Genomic DNA, 16,903 nt, shown 5'->3' with positions numbered 1-16,903 from the left:
ACCAACAATGAGATCTTCGATTCTCATTTAGATTGCTTCGGCTAAAAACCGCTCGATCTCAAATCGAGTATTTCAGGCTGCATGCCGCTAAGCCGGAACTTCGATAAATCATAACTTCCTCATATGAAGTCAGATTTGGGCGTTCTATATATATTCGGAAACCTCGTTTCAACTACTACAACATTAACCAAAGATATTAAGTTTATTTTACACTTAAATTTTGACGCTTATTTTTATTCTTAATTAATCAAACCACATAATTAAGCAATTAAGCACAAAACACATAATACTCAAATAATACAATCTTATTATTTCAAAACGGGTTACAAAGGTTAACCTAGACCATTACATTGCTAAAAATGGCAAGCCTGGAAACACAGGCGTTACACACCATGAAGCATCTTCCTCCACTGCTCTCCTCCTTTGCCACATTCGCCTTTCCATGAGTAGGCTTCCTCACTTCATCGTCTTCTGAGTCAGTAGACCAAACTTCCACTCTACCGAACTCGTCATCAGCAACCGAACCCTGCACAATAAGAGCATTCATAGAAGGGTTAGCGGTAGACTTCTTCTTTCTCATCTCATCGAGCCTTTTCTGCAGCACAACTTCCTCATCCTTTTCATCATCCTTTTCAGCCATCTTCTTAAGGACACAATCTTTAGCATAGTGGTTTTTCCCACCACAGTAGTAACAACTTACTCCAGAATCACCATCAGCCTTCGGTTCCTTCTTGGGCTCTTCAACCTTCGGTTCATTGTTAACTTTTTCTGAACTATAACTCCCTTGCCAGTTTCGGTTTTTATTGCTGGGGAATCTCTTCTTTATGAACCTCTTGGGGTTAGACACCATCATAGCATAATCCTCAGACATGAGGTCATACTCCTCCAAGTTAAGGTCTTCATCCTCCATCACAGCTTTACTTTTTCATAGGAGGGCCAACGAACCAAGACTTGAAACAACGTTCTTCTCCTGCAGCACAATCTTCTCCTGGGACTTGAGAATACCCACCAGTTTCGCTAGAGAGTATGATTTAAACTGCTCATGGGCTTTGACTGTAGACACCACTGCTCTCCATTCAGACCTCAGACCATTTAAGAATGTAACCTTCTGCTCGATAAGCTTCCTTTCGATGTCATGTTTGATCATCTTGCTGAGAAGATGATTGAAGCGATCGAACGTCTGGGTCACTGTTTCTTCGGCTCCTTGCCTGAATTCTCCAAACTCAGATAAGAGCAAGGTTTGGATAGAATGTTCAAGATCCTCGTCTGTAGAGTACAGTTCGCGAAGTCTATCCCACACTTCCTTTGTCGTCGTGCATGAGCTGACCAACCTGAAGGTGTCGGATTGAAGGGCAAATCTAATCAATCTTAACGCCTTGATATTGCACTGGAATTTACCCTTTTCATCTTGTGCAATATCTTTAACATCCTTCAGCAGATCATTGTACTCCTTTTGAGTTTTGATAATCCTGGACGTTACAGAATGAGAAAAAGGTCCATTAATGATAGCTTCCCATACGAGGTATCCATTCTCCTCAGATCCAATGACGTAGTCTTCAAAGTGATGCGCCCAGACTTCATAATCATGGGTATATAGGATTGGAATCTTCGTCGTCGAACCGATGCTGTTGGAAATATTGATAGGATTTGATTGCGATTCGTCCATTATGATAAAAAAAAACCTGTTAAAAGATCAGACTAGTAATAACTCAGATTAGGGCAAAACAATAAATATCAAGATACTTCAATAATGAGATGACGGCTCAATAAATATCAGTAATTGCGGAAAAACCCTAAGTTAAACCTTTTCACAGAAAAGATGTGTATCGATTACACAGTCTCCTGCTCTGATACCAATTGATGAGATTAAAACTTTAATCTATGAAGATCGATTAGATCTTAAACAGGTAATTAATTATAAAAACAGCAAGAACACGAAAATAAGAACAAGGCAAGAGTGAATCAATCGTGTTGAATGATTAAAACAAAATCCTCAGAAGAGCTCGATTAAGAACATCAACTGTAGAGGATTGGTAGGTTACAAGAACGATTAAAGAAATCTGTAAATACTATCGTTATGCTCTGATCTATCGTTTCAATCATTAACCTAATATGCATGCAAGCATATACTTATATAATAAACAAAAAGGCTCTCGGTTGGACAGGCCCAAACCGGAATACAAACTAAATAAATAAACAGCCGAGCCCAAATGACGCAATCTTCAACAAAACTTCAGCCCAACAGGAAAATTAAGACTAATTACTTGTTCAGATGGATGTGTGAGTCAAGTAATGGACTAAGGGATCGAGTACACATTCTTGTGCACTGATTATGTCCACCACAAAAGATCGATAAGACTATTCGTCATAGTTTACTAAAGCTCAGTAAATATGATTATACTTACAAGCTTAAGTGTAATTCTGAGACATTGGAAAAGGTTCCAATGTAAGGCAGAGCGACTAAGAAGAATCAACTTAGGCAGAAAGACAAAAGTTTCTCAAATCTGAAAAGATGGGAGAGTACTTTAGTATCAGTTTTGTGATCATCTTAATTATTAAGAAACCATAACACAATTAGTTCTCTAAGGAAATCTTAGAGCATTCTTATGACTAAGAAGAGGAACTTGAATTGTTGAAATGGTTAAATCAAGAAGATGAGTCATGCTTCATTCCAATACAAGTCTTAGAGTCATGCTCCAAGATTGTAATTTGAGTGATATGTCTTAGAGAAAGTTAAAACACTTGTCAAATGTAAGAGGAAAAGTTTTCTACTCTTGTACGTTTGAAATTGGTAAGTTGTGATGTTTTGGATAAAACAAAGACCAACTTAGGCCATTTGTGTGAAGTGTTTGTCTTGATTAGAATCCACATTATCTCTTGAATATCTGACAAGAAAGTCTTATATGTCAAGAGTACAGTGGGAGTCTTAAAGGTCTTGAAAGTCTCAAGAACTAATCAAGAATAAAAACTGAATTTCTTCACTAGCACACGACTTGAGGTTTATAACCTATCGTGTTGACATATTCTGTGCCTATTCCAGTTGAAGTTGGCTTTGCATATGAGTTCTTAGAGTTCTCAGTTTGTTGCAAAACAACTTGGAAGCAATGGCAGGCCCTTGAGCTGCCAGGTGGCAAGAAATTTAGATTCAGTTCAGTCCATTTGAGTTTGGATTTTTCATTATCCTTGTCCTGTGACTATGGTTTTGACATTTCACATGGATAAGAAAACATACACCATTAAATCTAAGTGTCATAAGGTTTCTCTCCGATTCATGAAAATGATGGTGAGGAAACACTTTCACTAAGTAGATTTTAGCTAGATAGCAATTGTAATTTTTGCATTCTCAAAGTCGTTAGTGAAGTGTGTGTGGTTTACCGGCACACTAACATGGACTTGTGAGAAGTAGCAAAGGTCTAAACAATTGAGACTATGATTACTGCATCCCTTTTCATAGTTCTTAAAATTGTTTAGACACACTTGTGAGCTATCTAAGATAAGGTGTATGATTTTGATAAAGTTTTATCAAAGCAATCTAGTATCAGAAATCAGAACTTTGGTAAGAAGGTCAATAAAGTATTGATTTCTAGAAGTCCAACTGATTTCTGAGTACATGTCAAAGCTAGTGGGAGCATAAGTGTTATGCTAATAATCATCATGTTTGTAGGAGCATGATAATTATGATAAGTATTTCAAGTTAGCAATGTTAATTATAGAAAACAAAAGGTTTCAATTGGGAAAAAGTTGTTTTGCTATAATTAAGGGAGAGGAAATTATACTTCATCTGAAATCTAAAAGCTTAGATTGAGGTTTTAATCGTATTTAGTCAAGAATATATATATATATATATATATATATATATATATATATATATATATATATATATATATATGAATGTTATGTTGGAATGTCTCAACATAAGAAAATTCTATATATGGGTCCATTATTTGCGTTCTAAAATTCGATTATGATTACGGCATCCCTTTTCATAATCTGAATTATGAGAACTTGGCAAATAGAAATGGAAATATTATAGCAAAAGACTGGTTTAGTCTTTATGTGAGACATCATGAATCGTGTCCCATATGCTTCGGATATAGGATCGATTATATGTGCTATATTCATCCTTTCTAAAATTTTCCAAATGCCTGGGGCATTAAGAAGGGATAATCTATAAGGACAGTTGGAAGTATAGTGATAATTCTGGAAGGACCATATTGACATAATCTGTAAGGAGGCAACTCTTGTTCAGAAGTGATAGTCAAAATGGAATATGGAAATATTTCAAAGTTATAAATTATTCAATCTATGTAAGATTAGGAAACTTAATGCAGGAAAGATGTTTCCAAGGAGTTGATCTCGTTTGGAATACTCTGTAATGATTGTTGTCAAGTCTTTCTGACTTTGTACATAATCATTACAAGAAGATCAATGCATATAAGTTTAGAATCTAACAGGTTTCAGTAAATGGCATGAATTTGGAATTCTTGCATTTGCAGTAAGGATTTGGGACTGTGAAATGAGGATCATTGGAGTTATGTTCAATTGATCTATTTCACAAAGTAAAGATCATAGACAAACATAGTATGCATACTTGATGTTATAAAACATGCCTTTGTGTATGATTCAACAAGTAGTAGAACAAGCCATATGAGTCGAATTTTATCCATTCCTTTTACCTTCGGGATAAATGTGATATCTGTCGGACCCTCGATGATTTGATGATGACAAATGGAATTGCTCAGCCGGGCCAGGACTGATTTGATTTGTTCAATTAGTCAGTCGTCATAAATCAGAAATCGGGAAACAACAAATGGACAGAGAGAATGATTATAATCCATGTCTCAGTCCATATGATATCTAGAATGGAGGAATATATGATCCCTTATCTAATGGACAAGTCATTGACAAAGGTCAGAGTTCATCTACAAGGTCAGAGTTCGACAGAAGCTTTTGAGAGCTACGATTGCCAGTCGGTTCTTGAAGTCATACGCAATAATAGTTTTAGACTTATCCAAGTGGGAGACTGTTGTATTAATGTTTAAGTCCATAACTATAATTGGTAAGACTTGACCCGGCCCGGCATGGTCCATTTGGGTTGCATGGCATCATGCATTTGGATAGGCTATAATGAGAGAAATAACACTTAAGATTTTTTAATATATTATAAGTTCTAATATATTAATAAGGTTATTTAATTAGTATTGATCAAGAATTAATTTGGAATTAATTAAGTGATCAAAAGGAAACTAATTAAATATATGGGTTGATTGTGTAAATCATTCATTCTTATATATGTGGGCTTATGATCCAAGACATGTTGGACTAAGTCCATGGGGTGACCAATGGATACTCCATGGAGGTTAAAATCCATGGAGCATAAGGAATGGGTAAAGTCATGAGTTACATGGTGTAAGCCTAATAGCCACCATATAAAAGAATCCCATGGCTCAAGAAATCATGCACTATGTGTGAGTGTGAGGGCTAAATGATTTCAACGAGTGTTCTACATTTCTCCCAAGGTTATTCCAAAAGCAATTGGTGTTGTGTGAACCATTTGAGGTGTCACACTTGGGGCACTAGGCACTCAAGCTTCGTGAATACATTCTACATCAAAAAGGTATGTATTCTATCTTGTTATATTCATTGTTTTATATCTTAGATTAGGATAATACCTTGGATGTTCATATTTGCATGTATAATAGAGAAAACATAGATCCAAGGTATTTAGGGTTGCATGTACACTTAGGAGTGTTAGAATGCTCAAAACCCAACACTTATAACCCCTTAGCCTTTCATGGATTAAAATACTATAAGAGTATTTTAGAAATTTTACAAAATCATACACTTAAGCCTTTCATGTATTTCTCATATCTCTATTCTCGCACATACGTCAAGGCAGGATTTCACATGCCCGGAGACCCCTATTTCCCTAACCCAGGAAATGGTGGGTGGATCGAAGAGGATCCTGAGGAACTAATTGAAGAAAAACCCAAAGACGATCTAGAGGAGGAGGTAGAAGAAGACGAGGAAGAGGAACAGGAGGACTCGGACGCAGAGTCCGAAGTCACAAATTCTCTTATAGTAAATTTCATTATGAATTGCTTACAAAATTCAATAACAACTAGACATGATACAAATACAAAATAAGGCATTGCATTACGGTAATGCCCGATTCATAACTCTTATCAAACACTTATCGCCATTCCTCCTTTAACCTTTATGGCAGAAGTATGCCACCAAGGAAGTCAAACAGGCGCAAGAACAACACACCAACAACCCCACGATCGCCACCACCTTTACAAATGGACTCTACTGTGTTCCAGACTGCCATAACATCCGCTGTGGCCCAAATCAACAATAACAACAACGGAAGTGGAAACGAGACAGACAGTTCCAATCGGGGAGAAAACTAAGGGCACCAGTGAATGTGCTCATACAAAGAATTGATAAACTGCAACTTGTTAGAAACATTGTACTTCGTCGTTATACAAGTATTAATGTTAAGTATAAGTTTCCCCCTACTTATACCCTAGGTACTACTTATATTAAGTAGCTAATTATACCTAGCACACATACTCATATAGAATTGAAATAGATTTATACGTAGCATTTTTACTAGTATAGAATTGAAATAGATTTATACGTAGCGTTTTTACTCGTATAGAATTGAAATAGATTTATTTGCAACATTTTTACTCGTATAGAATTCAAATTGATTTATACATTGCGGTTTTACTCGTATAGAATTGAAATAGATTTATACGTAGCAATTTAACTCGTATAGAATAGAAATAAGATTTATAAGTACCAATTTAGTTTGTATGGAATGACAAACATTTATATTTATAATATATAAGACTTATAGGTATATACTTATTTGGTAAGTAAACCATTATACCTAGGATATATATTGTGACAACCCGAAATTTCCATTTGTACAAACCCTACAGTAAAGCACTTCAAATAAAAGTCAAACTCATTTCTGCTAATTTTTAGCCTGTTTAAAGTCCGTTTGGTGTTTTTAATATTAATTCTTCAAGCGAACAAATAAAAGGAAGTATTTTCTAGGATTATGGTGTAACAATAAAACAATTAACACCTTAATGAGGTGTTCACGGCCAAACATGAGGAGTTTGGGCCGTGAACTCCCTTGTGGCCATGAACTCATGCTTAAGGCATGAGTTTACTCCTCATTTCCTCACTTCTCACTTCCAAGTTCAAGAACTTCAACTTTCTCTCTCAAGTATCATAACACCTTTCTTCCAATCTTCCAAAAATGTAAGTGTTTCTTCTCTTGATTTGTTGTAATAACACTTCATCTAGTAGTTATACATGATTTCATCCATGAAATATTATCTTTTCCATAGATCTTCAAGTGTTCTTCAAAACACCAAGAACACACACTAGTGTTCTTGGACCTTAAACACTCTTACAAGCTTCCTATAAGTAAGTACACTCCTTCTAACTAGTTATATGCTTAGATTACTTGTTAAACCATTGAAAAACACCAAGAATTCCCATGAGCACATGGGTTTATGGCCAAGGAAATCTCCTTGGGCCGTAAACACCATTAGGTGGTGCATATGTGCCACCATTACTTCCTAGAGCTTGGATATTGGACTAGAACCTTTCCTAAATGAACTAACGACCTCAAACTACGAAATGGTAGGAGTTACCATGGGTTTACGGCCGTAAACCCTAGGCCTTAAACTCCATGGGAGTTGGTCCTTGGACCTTAAACTCTAAAGCAATGCCTTACACTGTAACGCCCCATTTATTTAAATAAATTAATAAATGTAATTCCCAGATTAAATTGTGAAGAATTTTGGAAGTTGGGGGTTAAAAGTGTAAGTTCTAGATTAGTTTTGTGATTATTATTCAAGGCAGGGACTAAATGCTAATTGTTGGGTCTTAATTTGAAGAGATTTTATGAAGTAAGGGGTTGTTGGTAAAATTCAGATTTAATTTGTAAAAGTTTTGTAGGCAGGGGTTAAAATGGTAACTTTTGGATTATATTTGAATAAAAAGGGCCATGGAGGGACTGTTATTGCCATTATGGAAATTTTTTGAGTGGAGTCGGGTATAAAGGTTAAACAAACCCTAAAGCTAAGGACAAAATGCAGCCGTCACTTTTCCTTTCATCTGCTATCGGCGCCGCACCACCCTTTTGATCACCCTCACCACCGACCGCCGCTGCTTCCTAGCCATCACCGAAGTAGCGAGTCACCCGAGTTCTTTTTGTATTCCGGCCAAACGAGTTTCGATTGACGCCAATATGCTTTCAAATGAAGGTTGCCTTGGTCGTTAGGGAAGTGGGCTGCCGAGCGCACTGCAACCGCTCCTTTGCCGTCCAAACACCACAACAGCGGAACATCGGAGGATCGTCTTACTTGACGGAAACAATGTCAGGGGTAGGTTGCTGACTCTCTTGGACGTTCCTCTCCCTCTTCTCCTTCTGGTTCGCGTTTGGGTGGTTGCCTCAGCCTACGACCACCGTTGTTATCGGGAACTGCCGTAGAGCCGCTGCAGTCGTCGATGGTACTATTGTTGCCGTCACTATACACCACTGGGGGTGGTTGTGTCCTGATTCCAAGAAAAGAAGTGTCAGGGAGTGTTGCTTCTTGTTGGGAACGAAAGAAGCCGCTGCCACCACCGAGAAGTGGTGGCTGCCAACCCAAAAACCATTCTGACGCTAGCTTGAGCCACCAGGTGGGTGGCTGGATTGTAGTATGAAATTTGAAATGTATGGGTGTGCGTTTTGTCTTGTCGGAAAGTCAGAAACAGCCACCACCACCACCGTGAGGTGGTGGCCACCGACACGTGTCGCCGTCGGCCACCACTAGGGTGGCTGTGTGTGTGTGAGTATTTATGATAGTTAGTGTGTGTGTGTGTGTGGTTATTTTGGATTAAAGCATTGTAATTGTACTTACCAAACGAATAATAAAAATAATAATAATCACCACCGTTAGGTGGTGGCTGCCGCCATTTACCGTGATTGACCACCACTACCCGAGGTGGTAGTGGGTGGTGCCCCACTAGCAAACCCTAATGGGTTTAGATATTAGTTTTGGGCCTATTAGGCCATGTTTGGGTGGAAAACCCTAATTGTGAGTATTTGGGCCTTGAACTTATTTGGACCCACTTTTGAGCCATTGGGATGGGATGATGTATTAAGCCCAAATATCACATATTACTTATCTAGTATAGTAAAGGACTTAATGGATTAAGTCCTTAATGGGTTATGTGAAACCCTAATTTCACTTGGGCCTTAAGTGGGCCTTTCTATAGGGCTTGATGATTAAGGTAATATTGGGCCATCCAAGAATAATTAAATGGACTAGAGTAATTGGTTGGGCTTTAGGGTAAGGCCCATATGAAGGATTGGGCTCAATTGGGAAAATTGGGCCATAGATGGGCCATAATTGGGCCTTGGTCCCTTATTAGACTTTTGGGCCTTGGGTTTGAGTCAAGCTAAGATAAGGGTAAAGTAGTCTTTTACCCAAGTATGGACTTATGGTTATGAGTTGGAACCCAATTGTAACATCCCCCTCTGGCACGTATCACAATATTGTCCGCTTTGGGCCACTCGGCACGAGGACTTCCCAGGGGGTCACCCATCCCGGTACTACTCCCGCCCGAGCACGCTTAACTGCAGAGTTCTTATGGGATCTGCTGCCCTCACGGCTTTAAAACGCGTTGTGACAAGGAAGGTATCCACACCCCTTATATGCAGATGTTTCGTTCTCCTTCCAAGCCGATGTGGGATCAGATCTAACCCACTATTTGTAACACCCAGATTTCCAAAAATAAAATTTTCATTTAATTAATCACTTTAATATTAAAAACACTTGTTTAAAATCTTATTCACATTCAAATTACAAAACGTAGTTTCATTTCCGTTATAAAAGAAGACCAGGATCCTCCAAAACACAATTCTTTCCTCGGTGTGTACAATCGAGCCGTTGCCATCCCGCGTTACTGTAAGAACCTGAAACAACGTAACATAGACAACGTAAGCACGAAGCTTAGTGAGTTCCCCAATATACCTTACGCACATACGCCATCCGGCCCGGACCGTTCGGTCCACATAACATTGCCTTCCGGCCCGGATCTTTCGATCCACATAATATCGCCTTCCGGCCCGGATCTTTCGATCCACATAATATCGCCTTCCGGCCCGGACCTCTCGGTCCACAAGATAATTGCCTTCCGGCCCATACACATATATAACACATAATACAAATACTCTAACACATAAAGCACATATATCATATATCATACCTGACCTTTCTGTCACATAATACCTTGCCTTCCGGCCCATTTATAAGCATGTATATCACGCGTAGCAGCTAACTTTCCGTTCATAGCATATAAACATAACACACAACATACTTGACCTTCCGGTCACACAATCAAACCCTTCTGGGTGAGGTATAGTGAGAAGACTCACCTCGCGGACACTGGAAGATAGCGACTCCTGAAACCTCTTGCACTTGATCCTCCGAGCTACAAGCTCCCTGTCTCATCATACATCTCTTTTTAATACTTCTATCTTCCACGTTAACTGACCCTAAGAAATCACACCAGTCAACTCTGGTCAACAGTCCATTGTCAGCTCGACTGGACTCGGCGAGTTCCCTGGCGACTCGGCGAGTCTGGTCGTCCTTCAATCCTCTGAGATTCCCCTTCTACTCGTCGAGTATCCTCTTTGACTCGACGAGTCACTCCTGGAAGAATCGCGGGGCCACCCCGACTCCACTCGCCGAGTCTGAAGAACAACTCGGCGAGTCCCAGTGAATCTTCAAGCTACTCGCCGAGTCTGATCATCCGACTCGGCGAGTCCATGCCATGCAGTCGATCAAACTGCTTCCTGAGATACATATTTTCCCGAAATACACACTCATGGGACTTCTGGACCTCTAATCATCCTATTACTAGGGTATAAACTTTTGTATAACAACATAATAATCCATCCAATCACCAAATGGGTTTCATAAACCCTAAAATCGTGTACAACACCAAAACTACAGAAATGATCCGAGAATTACCTGGAAAACGTGATCCCTGCATCCCCAACCTTCAGAGCTCAACCCCTTGATCCTCCTTTGTTCACCACCTAGCCTCTCCTTGCCTAACAACCTCTTTAAGCTTCCACTAGCCTTCACCCTTGCTCCAGATGCCCACAGTCGTTTAGGTTATCTTCAATCGGCCAAAAGATGAGACATGACGGCCCTAAAGACATTATATACGATCCAGAATCGAAACGGCTAGGGTTTCAGCTGAACAACGTCGACTCGCCGAGTCCCTAATGGACTCGTCGAGTCCAGTCGCGAACCCGCGACCAAATCTGCGACCCTACTCGGCGAGTCTTGCTCCAACTCGCCGAGTCTCCCCTTTAAAACACCCCAAAATGCAATTTAACAATACTTTGAGATTTTGGGCTGTTACAATTCTCCCCCACTAGAATTAGACTTCGCCCTCGAAGTCTTACTCTGAAAATAGCTCTGGCTGCTGCTCCCGCATCTCACGTTTCGGCTTCCCTAAACACTTCCGATATCTTCCGAGGTCGCTACTGAACCACTACCAGAGGTACCTCCTTGTTCCTCAGAACCTTGATCTTCCGATCTCCGACGGCCACTGGCCTCTCGACGTAACACAGGCTCACATCCACCTAATCGTTCTCTAGTAGAACCACTGCTGACTCATCCGCTATACACCTCTTCAACTGCGACACATACCAGTGTCATGGATCCGTCCCAATTCCGTTGACAACTCCAAACGATAGGCCGCCCTTCCTACCTTCGCACCTTCACGAAAAGACCCAACATACCGGGGCCCCCCATTTACCCTTCTTCCTAAATCGAAGCACCCGTCAGAAATACGAAGTCGCTGACCTGAATCACATACTCGTAACGGCGTCTGCCTGCATAACTTTCCTGTTAACTCTAAACGATCACTAACTCTCCTTAACCTGCTGAGTCTGCTCTGTCGACTGAAGCCCAAACTCTGTACTGTCCATCTCTCTCTGTAACCGAGAACCACCCAAGATGCAACTCTGCTCTTAAACCCCAACAATCACTCGAACAATGAGGGTTAGGAAGCCCTGAACCACCGGATCCCCGATCCAAAGCCCACTTTGTCCATCCCAGACCAACTGAGAGATCCATTCTCACTCCCAGAGTAACTCTCACAAATTCTCCTCTTGCCATCATATACACATGCTGAACTAGCCCCAACACTCGTAGGTTGGAAGACCCGATACACTGATGATATCCTCGAACACCTCCCAAGATGAACCACTACATCCACCCTACACTCTGATCAGATTCACACTGAAAATTTAAAATTTTCTCTCTCCATGCATCCCTGCTGAGCCTCAACAGACATCCCAACCGGATGGGTTCCTACTCCACTGCCGCGAACACGATGCTCAGAACCATACTCGAAGTACCCTAACCATAACTCTGCTCTGCAGCTTTCACTTTCGTGAACTTGCACCCCCTTCGGAGTTACATACCCTCCTCTTTTCCTTTTCCACGGAACTCTCTTGAACATAATGCCACTCCAACCGGTGCCACGGTGCTCGCCCCAAGCGACACCACCCTTTTTGCGTAACTGCTATCCACATACTCTGGTTCTCATTGCAGGGGCTCTCAATCCCATGCACTCTCTCCACTCATCAAAATCACTGCCTCCGCTAAACAAGATCAACAACCCAGGGCCAGACCTTCCAATGCAATCACACTGCAACATACGTGATCCGCAAATCTCAAACTAATCCAGCAATACCAACAGAGTCTCCAGTATGACTGGACCGACTCTCATAACACATACTAGCCACTCGAGGCTATATCTCTGTGGGTCCGTACACCCAACTCTGTGAACCCTCAGGTTCTAACTCTGGGAACCTTCCGGTTCCAGCTCTAGAAACATGCACAACATAATCCCGTGGGATTAATGCAATACAACCAACACGTACCTCAAACGTACCAATACTCTGATCACAAAATTCCGTTTACTTACTCAAGCTCGATCCCGACCTCCTCTCAGGCCTCCACAATCAAATGCCCTAGGTCTGTATCTCGCCCTGCATATCCAACACTCGCTCTCGTCGGCCTATACTTTGCGCTGACAAACACTGCTGAATCCCGGCAGCTAAGCACCCTCACATACTCATCGATCTCCCGGAGAGTTTTCTAATTCTCCCCCACTAAAGCACTGACTAACTGCCACCGATCGTCATTAACGACCTCTCAGAACAATCCTGCACAAAGAGAACATTTACCCACTGACTGCTTCCCACAAGCGTAAGCAACCCTCAGCAAAACACATCTCCTCCCTGATCAATCCGCTCAAAAGAATCCGATCTTTCAATTATCCACTCCACAACTGCAGATGCTACCCGTCATTCAACCCAGTGCCGCACCTCCACTATCAACCCTCACGAACGATGACCAACGGAATTCCCAAGCAATAACCCATAACCAAACCCACAACCTGCCAAAGGTTGAATATCGCATCGAAAACCGCACAAAGTTACCGGCACTAAAACACCAGACTATAACCATACCAAACCATCAGGGAACAACGAATGCCAGAACGAAACCTGAAGCACCAGTCCATAACCATGCCAATCCCGCGAAACAACGAATACCGCATCGAAATCCACACTACCAGCACAAACAATACGCCACAATCAACGCAAGCTAATCAAGACATCAAGACAGCATCATACCCGCAGCTGCCCCCCGGCACTGCTCCGTCTCCCTCTGCCGCAAGCCGATAAGCACAACCCTGAGCCCTTGGGCTCTACTCCATCCTGTCCTCCTCCTGAACTCCTCAAGGTGGCCGGTGCTAGAGCCTGCACCGATCCTGCAAAAGCTGTGGACATTTGACCCTCAAATGTCCAACCTGCCGACACTGATAACAAATCCTGGGATCCCGAATTGGCACTGACTGCCGACAATCCCGTGCACCATGCCCCTCCTTTCCGCACTCGCGGCATGCACCATTGGCCAACAAGCTCCGGTGCCATCTCTCTCACACTTCCCACAAGTGTGACCGCTCCGATCCCCCATTTCAACGTCTACGGTTCTGAACCGTTTCGGCGCCGACTGCGACTGCATCGGGGCCTGTCCCAGCTCACGCAACTGCAACTTAACCTCTAACTCACGCCACATGGCGGCCTTCTGCAACTCCAACAAGGTCTCGCACCTCCGCGCATACACGAACTGTCTGATACCCCCTTGAGCTTACTCGAATATCGGGCATCTGAGCCTGCTCCGAAGCGAACTCAGGGCAAAACATCGCCCTCTCAACAAACATCCCGGTGCTCTCAGTCACCGACTCCAAATCCTGCCTCAGCTTAACGAACTTCCGAGCCAATTTCTCCTGTTCATCCCGCGGAACATAGCGAGTACTGAACATCCCTATGAATTGATCCCATGAAACCGCAGCCCCCTGCGCATCAGAAAATGACCTCGTGGTCAATCTCCACTAATCCTTCGCCCCGAGCCTCAACAGGTTCAGAGCACACCCCACCCTCTGATCAGTAGGGCATAAACTCGTGGAGAAACACCCCTCCATGTCTGATAACCATCTCATAGCAACAATCGAGTCCTGAACTCCATCGAATGTGGGAGGCTTCGCATAATAGAAGTCCCGATACTAAAAACCCCGACTAGTCCCTTTCTTTGCCGTTGCTACAGCCGCTGCAACCACCGCGGCAGCCGTCTCTGCGAAAGCCGCATATCGCTCATCAAACTACTTCAATCATAGTGGTCCTGACCGACCCAAACAATTCTGGCGACTCAGCCCGCAACAATGCAGCAACCTCATCACGCCGGATCTCGCGAATCCTCGCATCCCGCTCGCTCGTGCTCGTCCAATCGATAACCGGATAACAAGATAGCCACAAGCATCACCCACTACGAACCATGGTACTCATCCCATGACATCCCTCCTCAACATGCTTCGGTGTATGGTACCTGAACCATAGCACCACTCCTCAATCTGCTCCAATGTGTAGCACTCGAGCCACAACATCTACCTCAAACTGTTCCGATGTATGGTGCCCTGACCATAACATCACTCTGTATCCGATCCGATGCATGGTATCCGAACCATAACATCACCCCTCAATCTGTTCCTTAGGACCTTCAGAATGCCCCCTGTATCAAGTATGTGTCCTCTGCTTTCAGTAGTACGGGCCCATACTACCTGCCACATCTACCCATACTTTCCACACGGACCATCCCAGAGTTCCTAAGTAGCTGATAAACCTGCTCTTTCACCCATCTCATCGCGCGTGCTCGCTTTCCAGCGAAATCCTCTACTCTACCAGCGCACTCATTTGGCTAGGTTTATTCCCTAGTCCCTTCCGCCGTCCTCCCACTTCTTTGCTATCAGCTGCTGAGGAGTTCCTAATGATGCCAGCCCTCTACCTCCTGAGTATCGTCATACTCACTTAGTAGCTGACTCCCATCATCGACAACTCCACAAAGCACAAAGCAAGCAGCATTCGAGCATTGAAGCATACATAGGACTCCCCATCTGTGGTAGCTCCACCTTCTCGGCTCATCCTCGGAAGTACCTCTGTACCCCGTAGCTTTACCCCTTGTGCGTTCTAACTAGATACTCTCACTCATCACATACACACAAAAGCATAACGCACATATAACAGCAAACCCTAGACTAAGGCATCACAAATCAGGCCACTCTAGTCCTAAGATGTGAAATACCTAGCCTGTCTCTAGCATGCAATAATATCTCATAAAGTGCATAATAGATATTTCATAATACAAAAGTAAGGGTATTTTGGGAAATCACCGTTTGGCTCTGGCTGATTGTACACACTGCTCTTTCTTGCTTCCTCTTTGAACTCTTGTTCACTTTTAGAAAACCATTTATTTGGAAGACTTTTTCTTACTTCCTCAGTTTGAGTCCAGATTTACCCGTAGGCGCGTCCGAATCCCTCAAACCAAGGCTCTGATACCAATTTGTAACACCCAGATTTCCAAAAATAAAATTTTCATTTAATTAATCACTTTAATATTAAAAACACTTGTTTAAAATCTTATTCACATTCAAATTACAAAACGTAGTTTCATTTCCGTTATAAAAGAAGACCAGGATCCTCCAAAACACAATTCTTTCTTCGGTGTGTACAATCGAGCCGTTGCCATCCCGCGTTACTGTAAGAACCTGAAACAACGTAACATAGACAACGTAAGCACGAAGCTTAGTGAGTTCCCCAATATACCTTACGCACATACGCCATCCGGCCCGGACCGTTCGGTCCACATAACATTGCCTTCCGGCCCGGATCTTTCGATCCACATAATATCGCCTTCCGGCCCGGATCTTTCGATCCACATAATATCGCCTTCCGGCCCGGACCTCTCGGTCCACAAGATAATTGCCTTCCGGCCCATACACATATATAACACATAATACAAATACTCTAACACATAAAGCACATATATCATATATCATACCTGACCTTTCTGTCACATAATACCTTGCCTTCCGGCCCATTTATAAGCATGTATATCACGCGTAGCAGCTAACTTTCCGTTCATAGCATATAAACATAACACACAACATACTTGACCTTCCGGTCACACAATCAAACCCTTCCGGGTGAGGTATAGTGAGAAGACTCACCTCGCGGACACTGGAAGATAGCGACTCCTGAAACCTCTTGCACTTGATCCTCCGAGCTACAAGCTCCCTGTCTCATCATACATCTCTTTTTAATACTTCTATCTTCCACGTTAACTGACCCTAAGAAATCACACCAGTCAACTCTGGTCAACAGTCCATTGTCAGCTCGACTGGACTCGGCGAGTTCCCTGGCGACTCGGCGAGTCTGGTCGTCCTTCAATCCTCTGAGATTCCCCTT

Source organism: Lactuca sativa, chromosome 7 (genome assembly GCF_002870075.4).
Source record: "Lactuca sativa cultivar Salinas chromosome 7, Lsat_Salinas_v11, whole genome shotgun sequence".
Taxonomy (NCBI): Eukaryota; Viridiplantae; Streptophyta; class Magnoliopsida; order Asterales; family Asteraceae; genus Lactuca; species Lactuca sativa.
The sequence above is the reverse complement of the archived record's forward strand: the minus strand, read 5'-3'. Positions refer to the sequence as shown.